This window comes from Lissotriton helveticus, chromosome 5_1 (assembly GCF_964261635.1).
Source record: "Lissotriton helveticus chromosome 5_1, aLisHel1.1, whole genome shotgun sequence".
NCBI classification, from domain to species: domain Eukaryota; kingdom Metazoa; phylum Chordata; class Amphibia; order Caudata; family Salamandridae; genus Lissotriton; species Lissotriton helveticus.
This window is the reverse complement of record NC_136065.1, coordinates 992,488,436-992,509,839: the sequence shown is the minus strand read 5'-3', so window position 1 is coordinate 992,509,839 and position 21,404 is coordinate 992,488,436.

Genomic DNA, 21,404 nt, shown 5'->3' with positions numbered 1-21,404 from the left:
CACACACACACGCACAGACAGAGCCACACACACACACACACCCACCCACACACACACACACACAGCCATACACACAAACACACAGACAGAGCCACACACACACACACACACCCAGACAGAGCTAAACACACACACACACACACCCAGACAGAGCCACACACACAGACAGACATTAAAACAGTTCAAGGAGTGTAAATTTACCCAATCCAACTACAACATCCATAAACCTCATATTAAATGAGAAATCAATTGCACACTTAAAAGTAAAGCTAACCTACTTAATGAAAAGATTAAATCATGTAATATCCCACCTTCTGCCACCATACATGTTCTAGCAAGAGCTTAAACAATGGTACTGGTGATCCTTCTGTAATATTCTTCAGAATCCCATTAAGCTTCCATGTATTAACCCATCTAAATTTTTGCTTGTTTAAACCTATTTCTTCAGTAAATAAATGAACATGATATAGATAAACAGGCAAGTACTGCGAGGCGGTCATGGAAACATAAGGACTTAATGGTTACTAAATAATAATTACCACAGGCAGTACTTTAAGTCGCTGAGTAAATCTGCATGTTTGCTCACATATTTAGAGCAATGACACTCTGAACAAACAGGAGTTAAAGAGCTTAGAAGTGAATATGTATTAGATCAGAATGATCAAGGGCTGCTTATTAACCTACCTGGCGAAATGTAGCCCTCATTACATAACAGGACCTAATAATGACTGGGGTGGAGAGCGGTATATATGTGCCTGGTCTGCCACTGCTGAGAAGAGTGGTTTGTTTGTGGCCCGACACCTGATGCATTTCCATTTTAACAAATGCTAGTTTGTAATGTGATACCCTACCCATTAACGTATTAGTGTTTCTCCAAATGTAAGCTTGCCTAGTTCCATTTGCAAACGGTTGCAGTCATTCTAACATGTACAAAGAGCATCCTGCTTGTGTAAGTCAACATGTGCTACAAGCAGTGATGCAGTAAATCGATGACAAATGCGTTAACAAAAATCAAATAAAATATAATAGTGGGGAAGAGTGTTAAGAGTCAACTGCTCAGCACTTCTCGTTTAAGATTGAGTGCAAGAAGTCATGTCACAAACCTCACAACTGCTATATCAATCAACTGCAGAATACTGCATTTAGAGTAAACAATACATTTTACAGTGCATTTAAAAACTATATTGACTTAAAACAAACAAATAGGGGTAATGGGCTATTTTGGAGAGAAACACCGCGACATCTAGCATCTTAGCTACTAGTACCATAATTTCTCAGCAGCCGCATATTTTAAATGCAAACGTGCCTTTAGAAAACCGTGTGCCAGTTCATTGCGCTTGCTTTCAGGGGAGCCTTGAATTTAGCCCATTTCCACTACAACAGGGCCTGGGGTGGGGGTTTTCTCTGTACCTCACATCACCAGCATAATTCCATATTGAGATGTTTATATAAAATCAGGAGTATAAAAAAAAATACAGCAATGTATCCTTACAGCAACCCCTGCCTGACGTTTCAAAACACCCATTTATTAGCACACAATATTATGTAAGGGAATTTCCATGCTGCTGCATTTTCAAATCTATATTTGAAAAATATTTCGGCCAACATGAGGAAGTTCCCTACATACAAACCTTTTGCTGAAGAAAGGAGCTTCAAATATAACGAACCCTGGCTCTACAAGACAGTTGTAGTTGGATAACCGTGCTTTACAATTAACCCTAAACAAGCTGTGGGGAAGCCACATTCGCAGCAAAAGGTTTCTCTTCGGAAATGTTCCAGAGACAGCATTTCTAGATTTAGGATGCTCCACAAGCCTCACTCGTGGGCTCTTTCTTACCTTCCAGTTAATCTCCGCCATGGTACCACCTTAAACACTCGCAGCGGCCGCTTGATTAACTTTCTGCAGCTATGCCACTCACATTCCCTTCAATGGTGCATGCAAAAGGTTTATTTTTGGAAGTATTACAGGTGGCAGCCAATCTGTGTGGACCCCCGGCAAGACCTCCAGCACAGCTGTCTCCACGCCCCGCCCTGAGAGAGTGCGTCATAGCAGGACACAGACCGCGTTCCCGAACTTTGCCGACATGTTGGAAAGGAAGTTTTCAATCTTCAGTAGAACGTAACGGAGATTCCAGACACAAAAGAAAGTTAGGCTGATGATAGGTAGCAAATATTACGGCTAAGAGTAGGAGTAATTCGTCTGTCATAATTTATTTTTTAAATATCATGCTATACAAAATACATTTATAAAAAATAGATTTTGAAGCCGGACAAACTTTTTCGTTGACTTGCAGAGATTAATGAGAAGGAAAAGCGCACAGTCATATTCCTCTTTTGTTATTTGGATTGCGGTGATCGCGATTCGCAATGTCTGGAGGAAAATGCTTCAGCCGGTTATGTTTTTATGTGAAGTGAAAGAAATACTGGGTGGTCGCAATTCAGTGAACGCGCGTCTGTCTGTGGGCACTGTACGTTTTTAGACTGCGAATGCTTCTGATAACCTGTCAAGTCCCAAAAGAAAATTTACCACATTTGCATGTGAGCAATACGTTAATAACTACAACTGCATTTTTTAATTTAACTGTGAGCGCTGATTTTGAGGAAACTAACGCTTCTTATAATTCATTAGAATCATAAATGTAATCACGGAAATATAAGTTCTCCTTCTGCCTCGCGTTCAGGTACAAGTGCATTAAAATAAAAAATGTATATTGAAAAATGGCCGCGAGGCTACCTTAACATGTAAAACAAGTATGGCTAAAAGAGACAGCCTTTTGTCTCTAGTCCGCGTCCGTTTCGGATTGGGGGGCATGTTTTTTGTTGAGTGACGGATGACATCACGAATAGAAAGGACAGCAAAAAACACGCCCCTCAATCCGAAATGGACGGGGATTAGAGTGACAGGCAGAGCTCTTCTCCAATGGCTGGCTGCTGTTTAGGAAGCCAGCCAATGGAGAAGAGCTGGCTCGTTTACCTCCCTACTCTAAAACATAATTTCTCACCCAGCGAGAAAGCGCAGCCTACGCAGGCCGAGACCTAAAAACCCAGGACCGCTCCAGGTGCGTCTGTCACTTTCCCCAGCACCCTGGGGTTAATTGCAGCAGGCATCGGGTGGCTTCAAGAGACAGAGAAAGAGGGAGTTGGAAGGGGAGAGAAAGAGTCCAGAGAGGTAAAGGAGAGAAGGTGTGAGAAAGAATGGCTGAGAGGAAAAAGAGAGATTGTGGGGTGAGGGGAACGGGACAAGGCTGTTTTGAGCATTTTAGCCAGGGCTGCTTTGGTTCCACAGTCCAGTCCTGTTGGCATCTCTAAACTAAATAACAGAACAAAGCACAATGACAAAACACAAACCAAAAGAAAATACAAAAATATATCATGTCAAAACAAAATAGTCAGAACGGTATGCACAACAACTACAGTACATCAAAACAGCACAATGCAATAAAGCAGCACAAAAAACTACAGAGCAAAAAACAACACAGCACATAACCACCACAAAAAAGCAATACAACAAATATGCAGAAACAGTCTGGTTACACATTATCCCCTACCCAAATCCATAACACTGTGGTAAATGTGTATGCACTAAGCATTGCCCTACTTAGCACTCAGAAGTATACACAACCGTAATGAATGAAATGCTTGATTTAATCTCAGCCTCTGGTAATTACTCGCGCCACATCCCAACCCAGCTATATGCAAATCAGTCTTCATCCTGCTCCCATGGAAGCAGTCCAGCCTGAACTGTCAAGCCAGGTACACCCTGGGATACAGGCAATCATGGACCGGTTTAACCCTAGTTATGGGCTCATCTGCCGGGTAGATCTTGGTTTCAGAGACACAGTGTGTACAGGACCCATGTCTGGGCATAACCATGCCACTTAGGTTGACACACTAAAGTATACAAATATGTGATGGATGGAATGCTTAAAATAATCTCAGCCACTGATAATTACTAGGGCCACATCCCAATCCATTGTTATTGTGCACACCATGTCACCTCAGTTTTGACCCAGCTAAATGCAAATCATTCTTGACCCTGCTTCAATGGGAACAGTCCAGCCCAAACTGCCAAGCCAGTTTGTTAGAAATGGGGGTCTCTAGTTTGCAATGGCTTGCCACATTGTCCGAGTAGGGACCCTTGCTTCTAGTCATGGTAAGGGAATAACGTCCTTAGACAAACCCAGCTCACCCCCTTGGTAGCTTAGCACGAGCAGGCAGACTTATCTCAAAGGCAGTGTGTAAAGCATTTGTGCACACATACAGTAATACAGTGAAAACACTACAAATGGACACCACACCAGTTAATAAAAATTAGTAATCTTTATCTAAACCAAACAAAACCAAAACGGCAAAAATCCAATATACAGTTATCAAGATATGGCTTTTAAAAGGTAAAAAAAGTTCTGCCAATAAAAAAACTATAGATGCAACACTTTCAACACAAAGTATCTTGGATGCGTCAAAATCATAAACAAAAGCAGCTACAGAGAAGGTGATGTGTTGATTCCTTATGCACAGGGAAGGTGATGTGTTGGTTCCTTGCTCCAGGGGAGGTGATGTGTTGGTTCCTTGCTGCCATGCAGGGTAGGTGCTGCGTCGTTCCTTACTGAAGAGGAGGTGATGCATCAGTTTCTTACTGTGAGGGGAGGAGATGTGTTGTTTTATTATTGCGGCCCCGGCATTGTTGGAGACTTGGCGCCGTGGTGCGGTGCGAAGGGATTCAGGGATGCATCGGTTCTCGATGCGGAAACGGCGCTGCGTTGATCTCTTCAGCCGCAGTCCCACAATGCATTAGTTCTTGCAGTCGCACAGCAGGGGCTGCATCGAAATCGGTGTGGTGCTCTCAGACTTTCTGTTATAAGCACGCGAGATTCTGTGTGCGGCGATTTCTCCAGATGCAGGCAGGTGCTGCGTCGGTTGCTTCAGCGACATGATGCTCCTTTAGTTGCTTCTCTTTTCTCAGCTCCCTGGAATAGGAACAACCTCAAGTTGCCCAACAGAGGAACAGACTCCTTGGCAGGTCAGAACTCCCAGCAAGGAAGTTTAGGGGAGCTGGTGGTGAAGTCTTTATGTTCCCGAGAATTCAGAACAGGAGGCAAGCTCCACTTCAAGCCCTTGGAGATCATCTTCAAGCAGGATACACAGCACACAGCAAAGTCTTTGTCCTCTCCTTGGCAGAAACTGCCACTACAGGGCAACCCCCGACAGCACACAGCAAAGTGGCAGTACTTCTCCTTCATCTTTCCCAGCTCTTCTCCTTGGCAGACTTTCCTCTTGAGTCCAGAAGTATTCTAAAGTTCTGGAGTCTGGGCACCTATAATTATACTCAATTGCTCTTTGTTCTCTTGTGGCAGAGAGGCTCTATGCTCAATCAAAACCAGTTCTGTCCTCCCTGGTCTAGCATCTTAGCAGGAGGTGGAGACAACATTGTGTAAGGAAGACAAGGCCCATTCAGGTGCAAGGAAATCTCCTCCCACTACTCTGAATGCAGCCCAGGTCTATTCAGCCAAGCCCTGACTCATCCAGGAAAGGCAGGACACAAATCAACCCCCGCAGTGGCTGTCTGAAGAAAATGCACCTCCCCAGCCCCTGTCACTCCAAAGCCAGACAGTCAATCCACAAACCAGCAGAGGCACACAGGATGGCTAAGCAAGAAAATACCCACTTTCTAAAAGGTGGTATTTTCACACACACTATTCAAAATGTATCTTTACTTAAAGATGCAGTTTTATATTCTGAGTTCAGGCATACTAAACTCCATCTTTCGATCTTGTCCCAATGGGAAGTTATATTCATAAGATCTTATAAATAAACTCCCAATCTATCCTATGGGACAGATAGCCTTTCAATAAAGAATGGTGATGGATTAAACCCAGATCAGTTGACTGGGGGTGAGTGTTTGATTTGCTCAAACGCTCCGTCCATCATCCCCTTTTGTATCGCTTTGTTCGCCCTAAGTGTGGCAGGGTATGCTCAGACGTGAGTCCCTTGCTCACTTGGCCACTGGATTCAAGATAGCCTGGCTGATGAGGATTATGAATCCGAAACCGGTCCCAAGATGCTTGTTTCTGGTCCATGGAAGACATGGCTTGGCAGTTCGGGCTGGACTGTTCCCATGAGGCACAGGGTCAGACTGATTTGCATATAGCCATGTCTGAAATGAGGTGGCTGAGTGGGCTAAAGAATGGTGATGGATTAAACCCAGATCAGTTGACTGGGGGTGAGTGTTTGATTTGCTCAAACGCTCCGTCCATCATTCCCTTTTGTATCATTTAGTAGAACCAGCCAAACATGCTTTGTGACCTGACCTTGAATAATAAACATGTTGTATTGGAGGATGGTTTAATCAGGCAAGGGCAGCACAATCTGCGTGGTGCTAATCAGATAAGTGCCATTTTAATTTCCTTGCTATCCACTGGTTGCCATCAGTGTGTTTGAATTCTGGTCTAGAAAATACCACCGATCATTATAATAAGAGAAGACATCCAGGTCCTATTCTTTGTAGCTTGTATTTACTTTCAAATGTGCAAGGCTGTCTCCAATCACTAGAGCCAGGGGACATTAAAAGAAAAGTCATAAACTGCTGTCTGCATACTCAACTGTTTTTTTCTCATTTACATTGTGCCTGATTTGTCCAGTTGTTAAAAGTGTTCTTTTTGCTTTCTGATAGGATAGCTCTCCAGACTCCAATAGGAGAAACAAATGGCTTAATGCCCTGCTGCACACTGCATTATTCCGTCGCTTTCCTTAATTTACATGGTTTTGAGGACAGTGAACAAAAACACTAGACAGTTACACCTATGAAAACTGCAATAAACAAAGACACAATTAATTTGAAATGTGGAGTGTCATGCAGCCCAATATAGTTTATTTTGGAGTGTATTGGGGTTACTGAATGGTTGGAAAACCACAGCATCCTATAGTAGTGACTCTACAAGTTATTTTTAGGGTAGCACACAAGGGGCAACAGATAAAAATGGTGGGGCGATTTACACATTTAGAGAAGGCAATCATGAGGATTGTCTACGTCTGTATGTCTTTAGGTATGTATATATATATATATATATATATATATATATATATATATATATATTATATATACGTAAAGACATACAGATTTATGTATATATTTTATGTATATATCTTTTTCCTTTACTAAACCAAAGGTTACAGGGATGTTATAGTTAGGCTCTACATAGCAAACTGCTTTGGTTTTTGGAAGAGGGAGCAGGACACCTGCTCTCTCTTCCAAAAACCAAAGCCTATTTTTTAAATGTATTAATTGTTATATTATTTTTTTATACTGATTTACTACATTTTTTAAACTATTTATTTTTAGATATTTTATTTTTTAAATTACATTACATTTACATTATACATTACACTACAAAATATACTTTCTCAGAATGAATTACTTTAGTTTAAATTCTTTGCAAATAGGCAATAGACTATTAAGTACAGTAGTTACTGTTGTTACAATGGGCAACATAATTTCAAACACAATGCAATGTTGACCTCAATGTGAATTTCTAGTTAAATGCAATTAGTTACTTCATGGATTACTTTTCTAACCACTAAAATTGGTGAATTTCTAATGTTTTCTGCATGTGAAATTTGAGCCTAACTATGGTGACCCTGTAATGTAACCTTTGATTTCAGTGAATTTCTAAGGTTTTAAACGTTATTTCCTAACTATAATGTCTCTGTAACCTTTGGCGCTTTTAGTGAATTTTGAGTATTTTTCAATGTTATTTCCCACCTATAACCTTTGAGAGTGTGTGTGTGAGTGGCTATATTGGTTGAGAGTGGGTGTTTGAGTGGCTATATGGGTCTGTGAGTGGATGTATGAGTTGCGGAATGGGAGTGAGAGTATTTGTGTAAGTGGTTTTGGGTGTGTGTGAGTAGTGTATGATTTGGTGAGTGAGTGTGTGATTGCTTGTATGGTGTCTGTGAGTGGCTGTGTGAGTGTCTGTAGGGGTATGGGTATATGAGTGGGTTTGTGAGTAGTTTTAAGGATGTGTGAGGGAGAGTGTGAGTGGCTGTGTGTGTATGAGTGGCTGTATGGGTCTGTGAGTGGAAGTGGCTGTATGGGACTGTGAGTCGGTATGTGAGAAGTTATTTGGATCTATAAATAGGTGCTTGAATGGCTCTGTGAGTGGATTTGTGGGTGTGAGAGTAGGTGTGTGAGTGGCTGTATAGGTCTTTGAGTGGGTGTGTGATTGGCTCTTTGGGTGTGTGAGTGGGTGTGTTAGATGCTATATGCGTCTGTGAGTGGGTGTGTGAGTGGCTGTATGGATGTGTTGGTGAGTGTTAAGTGGCTGTTTTTAGTTAGTTAGTTAGTGTAAGAACATTTACTTTAATGGCATTAACTGTTCAGAGAGACAGTTGAGTGCCATGTAGTGTAGTGTCGTAGAACTCAATAGGGTTAACTATAGAAGCATAGACTATGACATACAGTGATGTGTGGTTTAGTGGCATGGTATAGAATGTAATCTTGCAAAGTGAAATCGCATACAGTGCATTGTGGTACAGTCCAGTAGTGTGTAGTACATTTCAGTACAATATAGTGACGTTGAGTGCAGCCGCTGTCGGTAGTGGGAGTACCTGCCGGGCGGTGATGTGGGTAGGGGGAGGGACAGGGTGGGGGGTAGCAAACTGTGGATTACGGAGGTTTACAGGTAAGTAAACATATAAATAAATAAAACAAATTTCTTTACATGCACTGCTTCGCATTCGGGGATGCAGTGCATGCACCAAAATTTGTTTTATTTCTTTATATGTTTGCTTACCTGTAAACCTCCGTAACCCATAGTTTACTACCCCCACCATGCCCCTCCCCACCTCACCACCCAGCAGCTACTCCCACTACCGACTGCGGCTGGTAGAGTATAGAAGCAGACACTAGAATAGAGTACAGTAGCGGGGTCCAGTAAACTGGCACACATGAAAGTGTAATAGAATACAGTGGGGAAAAGTATAATGGCATAGAGTATAGTGATGTACCATGTAATGTCATGCAATGCATTTAGGTGGAGTAGAGTGGAGTAAGGTTCAGTGGATTAGCATAAAATGTAGTGGTGTATACTGTAGTGTTTTCATCTGGAGTAGCATACATAAAATAACATTCAGTGGAGTGGAGTAAAGTGAACAGTTAGTGCAGTGGCATAAAGTGGAGCGTGTCAATTAAGGGAAATGTATTAAAGTATGTTAAAAGATGTGAATCTTTTATCTCCTAAATGTATATTTTAATATGTAAATGTTGTTAGGGTCCCAAAAAGTATTTAAATTCAATGTATTTTACATATTTCTTTTCTCTTTGCATATTGCAAAATACGTCATTTGGATTTTTTTTTAACTTGGTGTGGTTAGATATTAGGGTGTTCAGATGCTTAATTTTGGTAGTGTATGCAAGTAGTCGAACTATTTTACATGTTTTAAATAATTTCAACTTTGTGAGATTTGTTTGCGCTGTATTCCATTAATATATTTGTGTACTTCGCTCTACTGCCACGGTATATAGTGAGCAGAAATCATTAGCTGAAAAGCTAATTACTATCTTTACAAAACTTAAAGGCAGGCATGTTGTTTTTTAGTACAGTTTGGCCATGTTCTGCATTACAAAACACAATAGAAACCCTGGGTCTAAAGAAAGAAACAGAGAAGCTAATACTAATGGAATGTCCCCTTTATAGGATGGTTCCCTTCACACACCCAAAAGTGGCGTGCTTCATCATAGGGCAGCCTCCTATAATGTTCTGCATTATGCCTTCTGTTATAGGCAAGTATTTGGTTTGGTATTTTTGCTCTACTTATTAACACTTTACTAAAGTGATAAAAGGTAGTGCAACCTGTTTATGAGTTTCTTTATATTTTTGTTATAAATAGATAGTAAGGCTGTACTACTGCAATACCACAAAATAGTTTTCTACGGTTACCGTTTTTGTTTCTAAATCCCTCTATAATTAGCACTCACCAGGGAATAGTTTCTTTTTCTACGCAGCAGGGTAATTTTTGGGAACAAATGTTTCTACTCTGTACACTTTTTTCAGCATATTTAAATCTGTTAAAATTTGAAAATTCACTTTTGCACACTATATTTTAAAAATATATCGCCACAGTGTATTTCCAATATTCATAATGTTTTTTTTGGTACTGCGTGAGTACCACCTGTACTCCATTATATATTTTAAACATATATAAACTTATAAGTATTTTTCCCAATGTATTACCACTTTAAAAAAGTGGTATTAGGTTTAAGAAAAATAACAAACCTAAAACTTACCTGTAATACAAGGCGTAACGCAGAACACAGGGAAATGCAAGCTGAATACAATATGGATACCTTTAACTTTTGTATAAGCTATCATTAGCAAATCAGCTAATGACTTGTCATCACACTTGCTACCGGTAGTAAGGTGGCCACAGATATACCTAGTTTAAAACACTTAAAACCGCACAAGTTCTTACTCATCATACCTGCCATACCCCATAGAATCATCTGCGCACCATAATATATCATCCTGCCAAATTTGTACAAATCCAACTGACGGTATTTGTACTACGTGAAATACAAATATCATGTAAATTACATTGGATTTATTGCCAATTTGGGGGGGTCCCTTTTGCTTTTGCTCCCCCTTGACCAAACACTGCAAAACTCTCACTACTCCAACCATGAAATGGGGACAGTAGGTCTGGAAAGCTTAGCAGAAATGTGTCAATTGTGTGCAAAGTTATAAAGGGGCAATAATTCAAAATATCCCTATCTCTGGTTATCCTAACTATAACTATGGAGTGTCTACCACCACCTTGTAATATATATTTACGTGTGTGCAACTTTACATTTTCTTAGTGTCAAATGAATTTACTACATATTTTTCATCTGTATTGCAAAAAAAAATATTTTAAATACTTCATGACGAAATTACATCTTTTGATTCGGGAAAAAATGTTGGCTTATGAGCTTGCCTATGTGTTGCTAAATAAAAGTGGTCCTTTGCTAGCTTTTGGGAAAGCAGTGGCCAATAACTGACTAAACTTGGTTTGTAAATTTATAACAGTTATTATCAGAAAAAAATTAGTAAGACCAGAGAACCTAAAAGGGCCTACACTGAAATACAATACTAATTATTCCTAGTTTCTAAGACAACCATTACAGTTACAACAATCATATGTTTTGCAAAATATCTTTCAGCATGGTAGACTGGGACTATCGGTTACTCCACTTTAAAATCCAAGCAAGGAAGTGGCCAAATTATTTAGGCCCAGACCTGACTTAACAGTGAGAGATTATACTCCATTTCATGATCTTAGATGATAAAGATGATATAGCCAAGATTATTTAACAGCTCAATAAGTAGAATATTTCATGTTCATTCTTTTGCTTAAAAAATCAATCTGGAAGGTACCAGGTGACCACAGAGCTGAACATCCATTACAAATCCTTAACCCAGCACAGTGTCCGTTGTTAGTACATCTACCTCTTTCCCTTGACGTGTGGGAATTGCAGAAACTTGCAGGTAGTAGGGAGTACAGCAGTGGACAGAATCTATCTATCAATAAACAATAAGGTTCTTACCTTGGGTATAATTAAGCTTTCTTTAAAGAATATTAAGAATATTGGTCATATTATAATGCATTCTGATTGATTAATTATCTACCATACACATTGTGACCCTTTTCATTTATAAGTAGGGGAGCACAGCTCTTTTAGCATTGTACACAGTGTAAGAACTTAAGCTCATTATCAAGGAACTGCTAAGTCATACATGGACATCCTTCTATTTTTGTTTGTTATGTTCTGTTTTAAATTAATGAAGTATATCAAAATCAAGAGGATGCAAGATGTGCTCCGTATTGGTTTATTTATTTGAACTAGCTAGATCTTCTGGCAGATATGCTGTAAAATAATTAACAAAGGCAGTGCAGTAAAATAACTGTAGATAGTTACATAACCCAGTAGGTTTTCAGCAACAGTTTATCCTACAGACTAGCTCGGAACATAAATTCCCATAATGCTGAAATAAATACTTCTGGATAAGAGGTAAATACCATGGGCGGATTTACAAAGCCGATTTTCCCAATAAAATGACCCTCGTAAACAAAATGGATTAACTTCAGAATGTCAGGAATTTGCAGGAATTCACAGGAAAACTGAACGGATTCATAAGTGATTTTACTAGTATTAATATCTTCATAATGGGTGCAGAGAATTCAGCAGCATTACACTCAACTGTGAGTGGTGATTCAAGGTTTTTTTTTGCCTTGAAAGCGTGTGTATGTTCAAAGACTTGAGTTTGTTGGCATTCACAAAATAAGATCAGACCCCTTCTCCTGGTGATGGTTAGTGTTTAATCCAATCTTGGAGGGGATGGGTGAATTGGTTTCTCCTTAATGAAGAAATGTTTTACCGAAGGAGAAAAAAGACAACAAAAAATGTGCAATTGCCCATAAGGCTGCATTCTCCCAGTGCAAAATTGCACAAAGTTAACTAATATGTACTGATGAATAAGGCGCAAGAGGAACATCACAAGAATATGGCAGCTGGTACAGCTTCATAGGCATACCATTAGGAATATTTGAGAATTCCAAAAAGTAGTAAATCCACACCTGTTTGTAGGAGTACTATGTTGTGTGTAGATGATATGATATGCTTTCTATGAATCAGGTCCCACGATTGCATGGGGATTCATGATAGTTCTGGAAGTGGCTCCTCCAAGACCACCTGGGCCATGTTACATATAGTGTGCCAGGGGTGCACTAATTTTTGTAAGTTATGGATACAGCAGTATTACAGAATATGCAGCAATTTCTTCTGCTGCCCCTTTTGTAATACAGATAATGCTGGCACAACACCAATGCTATCTTAAAGAGTGTTCACTCATTTGCCATTTGCATGTGGGGTGGCCCCATGCAAGGGAGTGAAACAGCAAATGAGTGAAATAGCAAATAGCACTCTGCACCCATGCCCCATTATAGATGCTGTTGCAGAGGCAAAGAGATTATCAGCAGTCCCAGATTGTGTGCCACTAAAAGCAGCCTACGGTCAATGCCCCTCTGAGGGCAGCCCTATATAGGGGGCAAACGGGGTCCTATGAACCCCCTCAGTCAGACTTCTGTAGTTGGGTGCAGTCATTCACTTCAGAGGGATCTCTAGCCCCTTCTTTGAAGTGCAGGATGCTCCCAGGGCAGCCAATCATATGTGTAGTGGGGGAAACATATTATTACTAATATAGGGGCATATTATCAAGGGGGTTTATCTCCACTTTTTTGGCTTTAAAAGCCAAGAAAGCGGAGATAAAATTATCTCCCTATTACCTAGCTGTCGCTAACACCAGTTAGCGACAGCTAGTAGGAGATAGCGACCATCTTGGGCCCCAGTTTGCATGTCAGTGATATTTATCACTAATGACATGCAAAGTGGGCGTGCCAAGATGTTAGCGACTGGAAACAGTCGCTAACTTCGCTATCTCCTATTACCAACTTTTGGAGATATTCGCGCTAGGCGCGAATATCTCCAAAAGCTAACACCTGCCCTGAGCAGTTCTTAGGCATGTTATCCAATGGGAGGTGGATAACATGGCTAAGAGCATTAGCTCGGTAATGCATGAATATCGCTGACTTTTCAGCGATATTCATGCATTGCAGACGTTTTTTATCGCATTTGCGATAAACCTTGGCAATACCAAGGTTTATCTGCGATAAAAATCGCCGCAGCTCAGCGGTAAATTTTTGTCTCTAACCAAGCAATAGCGATAATTATCGCTATTGCTTGGTAATATGCCCCATAGTGTGTTATCCCTGTTTGCACCGAGTTAATCACTTTGAAGTTGTGCCACTGCACACGCTGGGACAGAGTGCTGTATTTGTAATATTCCCCAGTTGACGTTCTAGTTGCTTTCTGAATAATAATTTGGGCTGGGAATGGTCCTCAAGCATGTGAGGTTGTGATTCATTACTTTGTGAAAGGATTAAGAGAACCAGGCTTAGAAATTCAACATAAAGGTTGTAAGAAATTGGAGTATTAGTTGAGGGGGGTGGGAACCCACCTCAAATAATAATCACAGTCCTTGTCAGGATAAGCCCCTGATGTCACTAAATAAATATGTGTTTAACCCTCTGGTAACTTTGGCATAAAACAGCCAGGCTCAACTTAAAGACAATGTGTAACACAGTTATTCAGAATTCCAACAGTAATAAAGTGTGAACAAAACCAAAGAAACATTTCAAACCAATTTAGAAAAACATAGAATATTTTATAAAATAAATGATAGAAAAACATCAAATTCCCAATAAGTAGAACTGGAGATAGGAACTTCTAAAGTTTGAATTTAAAATAGGACCAAAAGCACAAAGCTCCTACCACAGTTATCGGATAGCTCTTAAACGGATCAGAGTCAAAATGTAAGGCTAATCTCAATGGAGCGTGGGTCAGATTTATGTATCAGGTTCATTCCAGTGGAAATTTTATCTTAGGACTTCTAAAGTTTTAGGTAGATAAAGTGGTCGTCAATGAGTTGTTAGTTGGGGCAAGCTGGACTTGAAGCAGGGCTTCATAACAGTGAGTTGCTGAAGAGCGTGGTCCAAGTGTGGTCATCAACAAAGTAGATAAGCCATGTTTAAAAGGGAAAGGGCAAACACTTTACTACTAGATAGCAGAAATAAGGTGTGCAGAGTCCTTTTTGCACAAAAAATTGATTCAGCTAGAGAAGGCAAAAATCTAGGGGAATACTATACAAAAGATAGTCATTTCCAGCAGAGGCTTAGGGCTATTTAAAGGCTGATGGCATGCATGTGTAAAATGTGGTCAGGCATTAGGTGGTAATGGGAAGTTCAGTGTTGTAAATTGCTTTGAAGATAAGATGAGGAACTGATTTTTCCTTCAGAGAGATGGCTAGAACTGTGTTTAACGGTGTCTGATGGCTTTAGTGGGAGATGTACCAGAGAACTTTGAAAAGTCTTCATGCAGCAAAGCTAATGCATTTTTTGTAATGTTATTAGTGAAGCATACACAGTTCTCCCCGAGCACTCAATTGTATATTCACAATATCTGGAAAAATTCAACAATCAAAATGGCTCAGTCACAGAAATCCACAGTCCATATATTGATCCAATATGCCAGATCCTCGTGTTCTCAAAACAGGTTTATTTCTCCAAATTCACATCGAGAAATGCAGCCTTTGTCTTTCCAATTTCATATTCATATACAGCAGCCAACACGTGTTTTGCCGTGCTGGGTAAATCACATATACTTTGTCAGGGCTGCAACCCAAATAAACAATAAATAAAGTTCCATGCCCATATGTCAGTCTATATATCACAAGATCACATATATTATCCACACAGAGGAAAAGTAAAAAGGACTCCCGTGTTGAAGAAAAGAATGGAAGCAAAACCCAAGTGTTCACATCACCCAATCATGTGATAGACATGGTAAATGATCCACCACCATTGAGTAGAATAGAAAAAACACAATGGAAAATTCACCTGTTCTCTAATTTCTCATAAATGACTGTCAAATTCATACCATACATTGCGTCATGTAACAGTATGGTGAATCAAGACTCATTTCAAAATTCACCCCAAATTGTCCTAAGTATGTCTTACTACCAAGTGGCAGTATAACTGTGAGATTATCGTATAAGTCAAGTCAAACATCGTATTTCCTATATCCCAAAATCAATATTCATGTATCCAATATTACCGGTAACTAAGAACTCCAAAAAGCACATTGTAATAATATCGTCTTACGTAATGCGTCCAACGCATTCACTATAGATTTAAAAACTGTGAAAGCACTACCTACTCACCCCACATCTTCAAGTAGAAAGAGCACAAATCTCCCTCTGTTCCAAGCAATCGGTCAAATTTCACTCCGATTTGCGAACCTGCGATAACATATTTTAAGACGGTTTTGTTGTAACACATCCGCCTCCAAATATCATAATAGCAATACATAATAAAAACAGAGCCTACACGGGCAATATCGCTCACCATGTGTACATCGGGTCGTGTGTATCAACAGTTCCCCACGGTAGCCGGCGTTCTACATCAGCGCTGTATTGGAATACCCATTATATAGTTAAATTTTACAGGCACCCTCTTGTAACGTGCAAAATCCACGTAACTACATATAATCTTAGTCGCATTCGTTGAAGTTCTAACATCCTCCTAATGCCGTCTAAGCATTACATAAAAACAAAGTCACTGCGGGCAATGACGCTCACTATATACACATTAGATTGCATCTATCGACACATTCTCTACGGCTGTCGGCATTCAAAATCAGCGCCATATTGGAATACCCATTAAGTAGCAGGAGCCCGCGGGGGCCATCTTATAGTATATGAAAAACATAATTCAACCTAAACAAATCCAGAATTTAATCACATATTGTATCTAACCCAATCATAATATAAATCGTGAAGTATACAAACTATTCATAATACTCATGCCATGTGTGAGTATTTATACCTGCGCTCAGTGGTTACTCATATTGTGTTATGCCTCAATCCATGAGTCATAAGAAAATATGCTAAATGTCTCATAACAGATCATGTCATCAACGCCATATTAGAATACCCATTAAGTAGCAAGATCCCGTGGGCGCCATCTTGTAGTATAAGAAAACCATAATTCCACCTAACAAATCCAGAATTAAGTCACACACTGTATTTAATCCACACATAATATAATACTCGTAAAGTATATAAACTAATCATTTTACTCATACCAAGTATGGGTGTTTATACCTGTACTCAGTGGTTACTTGGTATGTGTCACGCCTCTATCCATGAGTTATAACAAAGTATGTTCAATATTTCATGACAAGTCATGTGCCCTAAAGATTGTTGTCACAGTTCCTGTTAATATAATTTGCCCGCAAAATACGAGTATCCTAATAATACCGTTATCACTAAGAATATCCTTTAGTGAGTACACGCACTCTCCACTCTACTCCAATGGGATGTGTAGTTGTTCCACAGTCACTTCGCATCCAAACCTCGTAAGTCACTCTTATCCTTAAAAAAAGTCAAAATTCACTGCAGTGAAGTAAAAGGATAGGAGGAAGGTTAGAAAAGAAGAGGCATGTACAAATACAATACATACAAATCACAATAAAATAAAATAAAAATCAGATTATACATTGTCAAGACTCCTATCACATATTTTTAACATTTATGTGTAATTATATCCAAATTGTAAACAAGGAGTCACATCAGTTTTAACAATCACACACTACCATATCCTCGTATCTTGTTATTTTATCTCTAAATTGTCCTTTACATTTCATTGTCATATCCTAAGGATGGTTCATTGTCAGTACAAATAAGAATTAATCACCATTCCCATCCAGATGGTTAAGTGAATACAAACAAATCAGTAATATGAGCAAATTCCACACAGTTGAATAAGAACATGATGTAAACAAATTTTCCATTTAACTGCACTATACAGTAAATAATTCCATTTATTCTTGTCGCAGAAAATATTGGAATTCGTTATCAATATTCATTCCAAGTTCCACAGCTCTCAATTTCATCAACCACAGAACCTCCCTTCGGCTAAGTTTCAGTTGCCTATTGCCTCCTCTTGGGTCCTGGCTAACAGGGTCAATCCCATGAAAACTGAAAACATGTTCATCCATATTGTCATGATTCTGGACGGAGTGTGCTGCGATGGGATATCTTGTATCACCATTCTTCCACGCCCTAAAATGCTCCATCGTTCTGTCTCGAAGTCTCCTAATTGTGCTACCCACATATATTTTAACACATGAACAGGCTATCACATACACCACATAAGTGGTGTCACAGTTAATGAAAACATCAATTTCATAAGAACCAGTTCCATTGTAACTAAAGTTTGTTACCTTCTTCTTTGCCCACCTACAGGAATTACACCGTCCACATTTATAAAAGCCCTTCAACTTATTACTTAACCATGTACTCGAACCACTAACGGGGTAGCTGGGACTCACAGTATTAGCTAGTGTTTTGCCTTTTCTAAATGTAACACTAGGTCTCTCGCCTATAAAGGGCATCAGGTCTTTGTCTGCTTTCAATAAATGCCAGTATTTAGTGTAAAGTTTGTGACTCTCTACACTGTAGTGTGTAATTAGACGTACCCTTTGCCCTTCCTCACCTATGGTATTAGTCTCCTTCGGTAACAATGTTTGTGCTCATTTCAGACCACATGCTCTTTTCCTTGCTTTATGTATAACCATCCGGTCATAGCACCTTGCCTCAAATCTGTGTGATATATCTCCCAAATTCCACTGAAACTCATTATCCTCCGAACAATTCCTTCTGGCTCTCACCATTTCACTGAAAGGTATCGTATTAATCTGACTCTTAGGATGACAGCTTCTGGCATGTAATAATGTGTTACAGCTTGTTTCTTTCCTATACATTTTACTGCACAGATTATTTTCACAGACACACAGTTCAATGTCCAAAAATGCTATTTTCTCTTGGTCAAAGTGGGTAGTAAAGCGTAAATTTACATCATTGTCATACAAATACAAAAAGAAGTCTTTCAATTTCTCCAATGTACCAGTCCATATCATCAAGCAGTTGTCAATAAAACGACACCAGTAGTGGATATATTCTACCCATCTGTGCCCGCGACGGCCCCAGATCCACTCCGCCTCAAACCACCTCATAAAGAGGTAAGCAAAAGACAGAGCGAATCTGGAACCCATCACTGTCCCAAGGCACTGTCTATACCATTTGTTGTTGAACAGAAAAACATTATTTCCGTCATCTGTAGCATCATCGTTGTGTGATCAAAAAACTCTACCTGTCTTTTGTTAAGAAATGTCTCAATGGCCTGGATACCCAGATGGTGTTGGATATTAGAATACAAAGATACAACATCAAGGGTCACCAGGTACATCCCTGGTTCCCAGGTCAAGTCACACATGACATTCAATACATGTTTCGTGTCCTGAATAAATGACGGGAGATTATGTACATATGGTCTAAGAAAAGTATCTATATATTCAGACAATCTCTCCGTCGGACCCCCTATGCCCGAAATTATGTCTTTCCAATTTCATATCCATAGACAGCAGCCAACACGTCGGGTATCACATGATCGGGTGTTGTGAACACTTGGGTTTTGGTTCCATTCTTTTCTTCAACACGGGATTCCTTTTTACTTTTCCACTGTGTGGATAATATATGTGAGCTTGTGATATATAGACTGACATATGGGTATTGAATTTTATTTATTGTTTATTTGGGTTGCAGCCCTGACGAAGTCAATGTGCTTTACCCAGCACGACGAAACACGTGTTGGCTGCTGTATATGGATATGAAATTGGAAAGACAAAGGCTGCATTTCTCGATGTGAATTTGGAGAAATAAACCTGTTTTGAGAACACGAGGATCTGGCATATTGGATCAATATATGGACTGTGGATTTCTGTGACTGTGCCATTTTGATTGTTGCATTTTTACAGATATTGTGAATAGACAATTGAGTGCTCGGGGAGAACTGTGTATACTTTGGGATTCGCATTGGTGGATCGAGGTGGGTGTTGTATGGTAACCACACCTTCCCCCTAGTAGCACCCGGAATATTGAGGTATCTTGACTTTTTCCCCTACACTTTGCTGAGCGCCCATTTGCCTATTGGTTACCAATTAACATTACTTATTAGTGAAGCAGTAGATTACAGAATAATAGAACAAAGAAACAGGGGAAGGGGATTATAGAGTATGAGTCACATGGTGTCAGCTTTTCCACAATGTTTGCAAAGTGAACAGTAGTAAACTACTAAGTACCATTAAAGCTAATTCATGTTGGAGTCATTTAGACCCTGGAGGTCATTTGAACAGGCCCCAAGGGGGACAGAGGTCTGCCCGCCCTATTTAGAGGTCTCCATTTTCCTGGCAGTGAGCTCTGTGCTGTGAAGGGAGCTGCAGTGGCTCCCCTTACAGCACTGCAGGTTAACCATGTGGGTGCCATGTTTACAGTGCCCACACGCAAACACTTTTTGCTTATAAAAGCAACACCCGAAAAGGAGCTACTTTTCACTAAACAAACAAGCATTTGCAATGCAATAGGTCTCGCATTAGGAAAGTTTGAGCTATTGGTATTGTAAATGACATTTTTATATTTATGTGTTGTTTTTGAAAATAGCGAAATTAATAGCCTTGTCATTTACAATGCCAATAGTTTTAACTTTCGCAAATGCGACACCTATAGCATTTGTAATGCAATATGTGTTGTATTTACATGATTTAGATGTATTGATATTACAAATAACAATGGCTTTTAATTTTTTTTAATAATTAATACTTAAATAAAAGTTATTGTAATTTATAATGGCAATATCTTAAACTTTTGTAAATAACTTTTGTGAAGATTATGTTCAGTGGATTTTATTGTGAAGAAAATCCAAGAACAGAAGTGAAATATTAACATCTTTTTGTGACATTTGTAATAAAGCTTGAAAGATTGAGAGAACATATTTGAACCAGTTGTTGTTGAATGGTTGCACAGATTGATGCTGTGATGGCGCTGAGTGATGTTGTGGTGGCGACAAGTGATGCTGTGGCGTTCAGTGATGCTGTGGTAGCGCATAGTGATGTTGTACTGCCCCTGAGTGATTCTGTGCTGGTGCTGAGTGATGGTGTGGTGATGCAATAGATAGAGTGAGTGCGATAGATAGAGGGAGGTTGATAGATAGAGAGAGTGAGGGCGATAGATAGAGTGAGTGAGATAGATAGAGTGAGGGCGATAGATAGGGTCATAGATAGATAGAGTGAGGGTGATAGATAGAGTGAGATAGATAGATAGATAGATAGATAGATAGATAGATAGATAGATAGATAGATAGATAGATAGATAGATAGATAGATAGATAGATAGATAGATAGATAGATAGATAGATAGATAGATAGATAGATAGATAGATAGATAGATAGAGTGAGGGCGATAGATAGATTGATAGAGTGAGGGGCGATAGATAGAGTGAGGGCAATAGATAGAGTGAGGGGCGATAGATAGATAGAGTGAGGGCGATAGATAGATAGAGTCAGGGCGATAGATAGATAGATAGATTGAGGGTGATAGAGCTCTTCCAGGGACCCGGCAAGTTGCCGGGCTATGCAAGGTTTCATCCTTGTAGCCTGAGAAATTGAGAACCATCTAGTTTGGTCATACCACCTAATAAACCAGCTCCTGCAAACTAATAAGTTTGTGATGTGCGTCATATAAATACTAATATTATTATCTGTGAGACTGCCTGAGACATCAATGGCATTTCTGTTTTACAGCAATAGTATAATTGGCCAACATGTTATTAAAACGACATAACGTGTACTTCCTTGACAGGAAAAAATAACGAGTTTCTCCCGTTACAATCACATATTACAATCCTTGCATTTCCCCATA